The sequence below is a fragment of the Dipodomys ordii genome, unplaced genomic scaffold, assembly GCF_000151885.1.
Source record: "Dipodomys ordii isolate 6190 unplaced genomic scaffold, Dord_2.0 Scaffold27, whole genome shotgun sequence".
NCBI classification, from domain to species: Eukaryota; Metazoa; Chordata; class Mammalia; order Rodentia; family Heteromyidae; genus Dipodomys; species Dipodomys ordii.
This window is the reverse complement of record NW_012267243.1, coordinates 9738554-9747450: the sequence shown is the minus strand read 5'-3', so window position 1 is coordinate 9747450 and position 8897 is coordinate 9738554.

The following is an 8897-nucleotide window of genomic DNA, read 5'->3' as shown; positions in this document are numbered from 1 at the left end:
CAGCTCTTCAGCTCAAGGCTAGCGCTCTACTACTTGAGCCACAGCGCCACTTCTGGCTTTTTTCTTTTTGCTTATGTGGTGCTGAGGAATCGAACCCAGGTCCTCAGGTATTCAAGGCAAGCACTCTACCCCTGAGCCACCTTCCCAGCCCTCTCTAAACATTTTTAAAAGAGCTAAAATGGATAGCTGAAGGTGTGGGGGCCTGCTTAGCAAGCTTCACACCCTCAGTTCAAAATCCTAGTACCACCAAGAAAAAAAAAAAAAGGAAAGATTCATATACATAGAAAAAGCCAATCTATATTCTTTGTAGAAAGTGATGCGTTAATCCAAAATTTTAATGAAAGTGGAAGGAAACTAGAATAGCCAGAACAATCTTTAAAAAAAAGAGAAACAAAGTTGGAGGTCAATCTTCTTAATTTCAAAAATTACTACGAAAGCGGGGCGCCAGTGTCTCAGAGCTGAAGGACAGCACCCAGAGGTCAAGCCCCATGACCAACAGGCAGGCAGGCAGACAGACAGACAGACAGACAGACAGATACACACACACACACACACACACACACACACACACACACACACACACACAATTATTACAAAGACCTAGATCGATGAAATAAAATTTAGAGTCCAGAAATAAATCAATGTGTCTGTGGGTCAACTGATAAGGGTGTCAAAACCACTAAATGGGGGAAAGATGAACATTTTCAACAAACAGTGCTGGGACAACTAGCTAGCCCTATGTAAGGAATGAATTTGTAAATCCTAGGTCACACCATATAAAAAAATTAACTGAAGCCGAGCGCTGGTGGCTCACGCCTGTAATTCCATTCAGGAGGCTGAGATCTGAGGATCCAGGTTTAAAGCCAGCCTGGGCAGGAAAGTCTGTGAGACTCTTATCTGCAATTAACCATCAGAAAACCAGAAGTGATGCTGTGGCTCAAGTGGTTAGAGCGCTCACCTTGAGCTGAAGAGCTCAGAATTCAAGCCTCACAACCAACCAAAAAAGAAAAAATTAACTGAAAGTTAATCAGAGATATAAATATAGGATCTATTAACTCTATTAGGAAAAAAACATAAATTTGCGAAGCGTTATTTATTAACACTTAGGTTCAAAGTTACAGAAACTGAGACAATTTAAGCAACAAAATAAGTGTTATTAGATTATAACCCAAAGTATAAAGTATGTATCAAGGAATTTAATCTAAATTGAATAAGCAACTGGTAAAATGATGAAAAAGAGACAAATCTCCCATTCAGAAGAATTCCAAACATATTATGAATTGGGAGCATAGCTCAGTGATACAGTACTTACCTAGCATTCACAAGGTACTGGAAAGGAAGGCAGAAAGGTGGGACAGAGGAAGGGAGGGAGGAAAAGAGGGAGGAAGGGATAGAAGGAAGGGAGGAAAGAAAAGAGGAAGAGAGAGAGGAAGGGAGGAAAGGAGAGGGAGAGAGGGAGGAAAGGTGGGAGAAAGGGAAGGAGGGACAAAGGGAGGGAGGAATGGAGAGATGATCTGAGGTGAGGATCAAGTGGTAGGTTTCTTAATTATTTATTGCACTACTTAGCTCTTTCCAGAAAGAGATGGTATCTTTTTCCCAGCCCATCAATCTGAGTGGCTTTGAATTACTTTGAAAAGTTATATGCAACAGAAGTGAAGTTAAGAGAGTTCCCTAAAATTAAAGTCTCAAGAAATCTTGCAGTTTCTACTCTTCCTGTCATAAAATGTGAGGCTACTTGAACTGGCTATACTAACTACACTACAATATAGCAAAACAAAAAGCTGTCCTAGTGCAGTCCTGAAAACAACCAGCTTCAATCTGATTACATGATTGAAGTGATGTAAGTAACTTGGGGAGACCAGCAGAAGAATCACTTGGCCAGACCCAGTCCAATTGAGTACTCGCAAAACCGTAAACAAATAAATGGTTGCTTTAAACCACTAAGCTTTGCTACTTAGGTGTAAATATCTGATAATTGTTTATATAATTAAAACACGATTATACGTTAAGACATGATTTTGCGTTTACCAATGCTATATAAAGCTTTTGTTTTGTTTTGCTTTTGTTAGTTGTGGGGCTTGAACTCACGGCCTGGGCACTGTCCTGAACCTCTTTGTGCTAAAGGTTAGAGCTCAACCACTTTGAGCCACAGCACCACTTCTGATTTTTGAGTGGTTAATAGGAGTCTCACGGGAACTTTTCTGCTCACACTGGCTTTGAACCAATATCCTCAGTAGCTAGGATTACTGGCGTGAGCCACAGGCACCCAGCCATGTAAAGCTTTTGAGAAAACGGTTATGCTGAATATTGTCACCGGAGCTGAATTTAAGTTTCTCTCCATTACTTTAATTACCTTTCTTAAATTTTTAAATTTTTGTAAATTTTTAAAATATTATTACAAAGATGATACACAAAGGGGTTATAGCTTCATAAGTCAGGTAAAGAGTGTATTTCTTTGCTCTCTCCCAGTTTTTCCCTCCCTTCCCTACTCACAAGTTGTATAGTTTGTTTTCAACAATAGTGTCCAGTGAATACCACTGCTGCACTTGTTCACTCCTTGTCCCTCCATTTCTGTGCAACTTTATAACCTTTTAATAAATCTAATATCTCTTTTTGAGGTTTTAAAAATTGTAAGCATATGAAAGTACCTACAACATAACATGCATAAATTTAGCTTCTTAATCATGCAGCATAACTTACCAGTAACTGAAAGCAAAGCCAAATGGTATATTTTCAAAAGTACATGGACAATAAACCCCTTTGACGTAAAAACATTTACCTCTGGCTGGGTGCTGCTGGCTTCTGCCTGTGATCCTATCTACACAGGAGGCTGAGGATTATGGAAGGACAGGAAAAGTCCCTGAGAACTCTTATCTCCAATTAATCATCAAATGCTGGAAGTGGAGATGTGGGTCAAATGGCAAAGCCCTATTTGTTTTGGTTGGTCATGGGGCTTGAACTCTGGGCCTGGATGCTGTCCTTCAGCTCTCAAGGTGAGTACTCTACCACTTGAGCCACAATGCCACTTTCTGCTGGTTAACTGGAGATAAGAGAATCTGAGAATCTCAGTCTTTCCTGCTGCTTTCTGAGAAACAGCTAAGATTAAAGATGTGAGCCATCACTGGCCTGCAAGAGCACTATTCTTTTTTTTTTTTTTTTGGTCATGGGGTTTGAATTCTGGGGCTGGCCACTGTCCTTCAGCTCTTCAGCTCAAGGAGAGCAGTTACCACTTGAGCCACAGCACTACTTCTGGTTTTCTGGTGGTTAACTGTAGGTAAGAGTATCTCAGTCTTTCCAGTCAGGGCTTTGAATCTGAATCCTTGGATCCCAGCTTCCTGAGTAGCCAGGATTAAAGGCGTCCAATGCCCAGCAAGAGCCCTATTCTTGACTGAACAGAAAAGGCTAGAGGACAGCACTCAGCCTCTGAATTCAAGCCCCAATAGGAGTGTACAAATAAAAAGGCCAGGGTCTCTTGTTTTGGCCCCAGGCTGGCCTCAAAAGGCCAGATCTCTACTTACCCATCCCCCCAGCTGAGCCCAGTGCCCAAATTCTTTTATTCAACATTATTTTTCTTAGATTTACTCCCTTACACTTATATTTGATTCTCTATTTTTTTTCCTCAAAGTTTCTAGCTGTGTATCTACTATACTTAGTGAAGCACTAAGCTACAAGGATCGTCGAATTCAACAACAGCCTAGGCTACATGGGAAGAGACTGAAAAAAAAAAACTAAAAAAAAAGTCCTAAAATATGAAAACCAAATAAACAAAAAGAACCACATTGCTACTATACATAAATACTATTTAAATCCTGGAGATTTTAAAATAAAATACATTGTAAGAAAAACATTACTAACATATATGCATCAAGGAGTATACTGATGTTAGAACACTACTAAAATGCTTGATAATTTTCAAAAGAATACTGTTGTGGGGAAGAGAATAACAGAATAGCAGAAAGTGAATATGATCAAAGTACATTATATACATATATAGAATTTTCACAATAACACCATTAATCACAATAATATGAAGCAAGGTGTGGGTAGCTCACACTTATTATCCTTAACTGTACGAGGTTGAAATCTGAGAATCTGAATTTGAAGCCACTACAGGCAGACAAAATCCCAGAGACTTTTTTATCTCCAATTAACCAGCAAAAAGCAGGAAGTGGTGGTGTGACTCAGGGGTAAAGTGCTAACCTTTAGCAAAAAAGGTAAACAAGAACAAGGTCTTAATTCTAAGCCCCAATATTGGTGTGCATGCACATGCACACACACATGTATACACAGACATACACCAAAAAAAATGGAAAAAAGTTAATACCTCTATGACAGTGATTTCAATCAGTTCAAAAGTGTGAATGTTTGATAAATTCAAACTTGGGGAAAACTGTTTCCCCAAAGCTCAATCAGGAAAACATTATGAGTTAATAAGTATCTCAATAAAAAACAAACAAAAAACTAGATGTGACATATATTCCAATAAACCCAGCACCCAAGGCAGCAAGCTCAAGGCCAACTTGAGCTACATAGCAACAATAGTAACAATTAACAACCAAAAAATTCAACTTAGGAAGTAAACATAAACAATTCTAGCCAAAAACAAATAATGTGCTAAGGTTAATTATCTTTGTAGGGGTCACATTACTGGAGATGGCAGAACTCAGACTTGAAAGTATAATGAATATGTGAAGAACTTCTGGAGTGAGAAAATTCATTTTCATAAATGCCTAGCAAAACCGCTTCTTATAACCTCTAATGCTAGTCCAAATTCAGCCTATTCTCCAGGATTAAACAAAAGAAAAAGTTATTAGAGTGGATTTTAGGCAATGAGGCTAACCTGATTATGAAATTTGTGACTGTTTTGGTAGATGACAATCTGAGAAGTTAAGTCCCTCTGAACTCAATCCTGACAGGGCCAAAGCTAAACCAGGTCAGATTACGCAGCCAAGGAACATCCTGATCCAAAGTGTTCATCCAACAGGGATCACTTATCAGTTTATTCTTCCTTTTGTTGGGTTCTGACCAATCTCAAGATATGTGTAAGAATAAACTAATTAGACCCACCAAACTTCCTATCAAACTCCAATAGCTAAAAATAAAAATACAACAGAATTCTAAATGGTCTGTGGCTTAAATGGGGGGAAAATGCCAGTAACTGCTTACATAATAAGAGCCATGAAACAATTATAGCAATAGCATAAATCTATCCTATATAAACAAAACAAGTCTGTAATATACAGTATTCAGATCTGCTAAAAACAAAAACAAGTGTTTCCTATGTATTTAAATGAATTCCTAAGTTTTGTTTTGGGTCCGGTCTTGGGGCCTGAACTCTGGGCCTGGGTGCTGTCCCTCAGCTCTTCAGCTCAAGGCTAGCACTCTATCACTTGAGCCACAGCACCACTTCCGGTTTTTTTCTTTTTGCTTATGTGGTGCTGAGGAATCGAACCCAGGGCCTCAGGCATGCAAGGCAAGCACTCTATCACTGAGCCACCTTCCCAGCCCTGAATTCCTAAGTATTTAAATGACTTAAACATGAATAGCTGACAGGGTACAAATAATAACAGAAAGCAAATCAGGACTAAGGATAAACATAGTGTTAGAAAACATAGTTCACAGTATAAAAATAGAAACTGTCAACAGACTTCTTCAAAAGATCCTCTAAGTATAATAGAGATGCGTATGGTGACAGTAGTAAAGCATCTCATTTGTGTCACAAGACCTAGATACAAGCACATTCCTTCCTAGTAATTATGTGTCCTTTTTGCTATTACTTAGCTTCTCCTAGACTCAGATTCTTTATATGTAAAATAAAGACAATAAAACATTGTTGCATAACTAGTATTAAATGATATGTTATTCATTCAACAGATATGCTCTAAAAAACTGTTTTTTGTTTGTTTTGGACTTTTTTTCTTGCAGTGCTCAGATTCTCAGGAATGCTAGGCAAGCATTTTACCACTGAGCCATATTCTCATTCCTGACATTTATATTATGTACAAATTTCCCTCTCCAGTCTCTTCTAATGAATCAAATATGAATGATTATGAACATTAAATGCAATTGTATGTATGTATTTATTTTTGCAGTACCAGGGACTGAATCCAAGGCCTAGCCCTTCCTACTTCAGCTACACTCTGCAACAAAACTAATTCCCAAGCTACAATGTCCTCTCCCACCTGAAACTTCTTGTAAGGAAATATTTAAATATTACTTGAGAAAATCTGAACTGAAATAGACTAAGCATTGGTACAGAACATATGATTATGGAATCACACGTTAAATGGCTTTAACACAAAATAAATAAAAACAATTCCCCAGGAAATTTGTCATCTCAAACTGAAAATGTGACTCAGATTTACACTGTAAGTTTGATCAATACCCAATTTCAAAATAAAATCTTACTTAAAAAAAAACAAGGGCTGAGAACATGGCTCAGTGGTAGAGTGCTTGCCTTGCATGCTCAAGGCCCTGGGTTCGATTCCTCAGCACCACATAAGCAAAAAGAAAAAAACCGGAAGTGGCGCTGTGGCTCAAGTGGTAGGTGCTAGCCTTGAGCTGAAGAGCTCAGGGACAACACCCAGGCCCAGAGTTCAGGCCCCACGACCGGACCCAAAACAAAAAACAAACAAACAAAAAAAAAAAACTTTGTTTCAGGAAAATTATAACAAATTAAGTCAGCCCTTGGCGGGCGGAAAAAAAAACACATGAATTTTTTTCCCTTAAACTGCATTAACCACTTAAAATTTACAAACTCATAAACTAGTACAATTGTTCTAAGAGGTTTAGGATCACAGATAAATAAGCATTATCATAATACAAACCTTAAAATTATATGGACTTAATAAAATTTAACATGGGGAAAAATGACAAATTAAAGCACTTACAAAAAGTGGTCTCCTTTCTAAAATACTTATGCCTCAAAAAGACATTAGTAGGAGTCATGTAAAAGTTGTTCTTTTTCCACTACTGAAAAGATCAAAACATCCACATTATGCAAAGTATAAAATAAAAAGCCTTACTGATATTCATCCACTATAAATCCTAAGCAAAACAGTTCAAGTTCCATGTTTATCCATGTTTACTAGTCTATTTACTATCATAAACTCTTACTCGAAAACTAGAACTAGGAATCACTGCTGCCCAGTGTATTTCACATAACCTGACAATGCTCTTTAATGATGGCAGACAAGTACCAATCCTAACCAGAAATTTGTCTGAAAAAATGGGTGAAAGCTATTAACTACTTTCTTTGCACACTTCACTTTTAAGAATGTGAACTAAGCTGGGTTTGGTAATTCTGGAGGCTGAGGCAGAAAGAATCAAAGCCTGAGGAAGCCAGACTAGATTGCAAAGCAAGACTGGATCTCAAAAAAAAGTAAGAGGAAGGAGAGATGGGGAGAGAAGGGAGGAGGGACAGTAAAAGAGTCAGGGGAGAGGGAGAGAGAAATAATGGAGGATAATAGAGGGTAGAAAGAGAAAATAATTTAAAAACACAAACAAACAGAACACAAGCTCTAAACAACCTGGACAGTATGCAAGTGATTACAAATGAATTAACCGAAGCATTACAGACTCTATGGAGAGCTCAAATAGTATAATGTTTTAGAAAGATTTGGTCAAAGCCCAGTAAAATCAACATTAGGAAATGGGTACACCCAAGCGAAGGGGTGGGGCCAAGAGGAGAGGGGTTCACAAATGAAGGGAGGGGGAATCTAGTGAAGGATTCGTTGTATATACCACAAAATTGAGAAAAATAAAGGAAGGAGTGGGTAGAAGAGGGGGGAGAATGTTGAAGGGGGTGACACTGAACAAGATGAACTGTATTCACAAACTATGTAGCACCTTCTTTGTACACTTAGATAATTAAAAAAAAAATTTAAGCACGCTAAAGTCCTTGCATAGACTATGCAAGCGAATACTCCACATTGGAAAGCAATCTTCTTGGATGTATTCAAGCAAGTTTAGTATTAATGTCTTTATTCATAGGTACAAAGTGGAACATAATCTTTTTTCCTCACTTGGAAATAAGTGTAAATGCCTTGGAATTTTAACCTTAGCAGAAATAATAGTTAATGTTTCAGATACGACTACAGTAAAAAAAAATACACAAACATAAAGAAAGGGTTGCCACGATGAAGCCCAAACATTCAAAACAGAACTACAGTTGTTTCTAGTCTGTCAAAGTTACTTAGAAAGTTTTCAAATCTTAACAAAATATGCTTCAGAAAATATAGTTTCAAACTCGGTGGAAAGAGTAGAACAAATTAGTAAAAGGCAAGAATCAGAACAAGAGAAGGACCACAAGAAGTGGAAGGGCAGACCGCGGCGCCCTTCTGAAGCAGGGCCTCCAGAAGTACGTTTGTGCTTATGATAGTTCCTTGTGCTACACATCAATAATTCACGAAAAGGCTCGCTGGAGGAAAAGTTCTGTTCAAACCATACAATTCTGTTTCCGCTTTGCCCGTAAATGCCTTTGTTTCCAGTTTCAGAGACTATTCTGGGATGTCAAGACTTATTACCGCTCCAAAAGAGCCCTTGTTCCAACTCACCCTTAACCATGGGGGCTGGGGTGGGGGGGCATACCTGATGCTGATGCTTTAGGGGTGTTTTGGAGGGGTTTATCGAAAACCACTGTATTGGGGGGAGGGAGGTTGTGACACTTAACATCTTAAACAAAATAAATAAAGACACCTGCACACACAGCTTCTCCATGGCAGCCTGGTGGCAAGGCTGCCTCTGCGGGCTTCATCTCCCGCGGCTCGGGGGACACGGACCCAGTCAAAGCCCCAGTTCGGGGTTGCGGGAGGAAGGTCTTAGTTTGCTGGCAGGCCGAGGCGGCGCCTGTTTACAGCCGTCCTCCTCCCTCCCGGGTCCCCTCCCCACGGACGAGG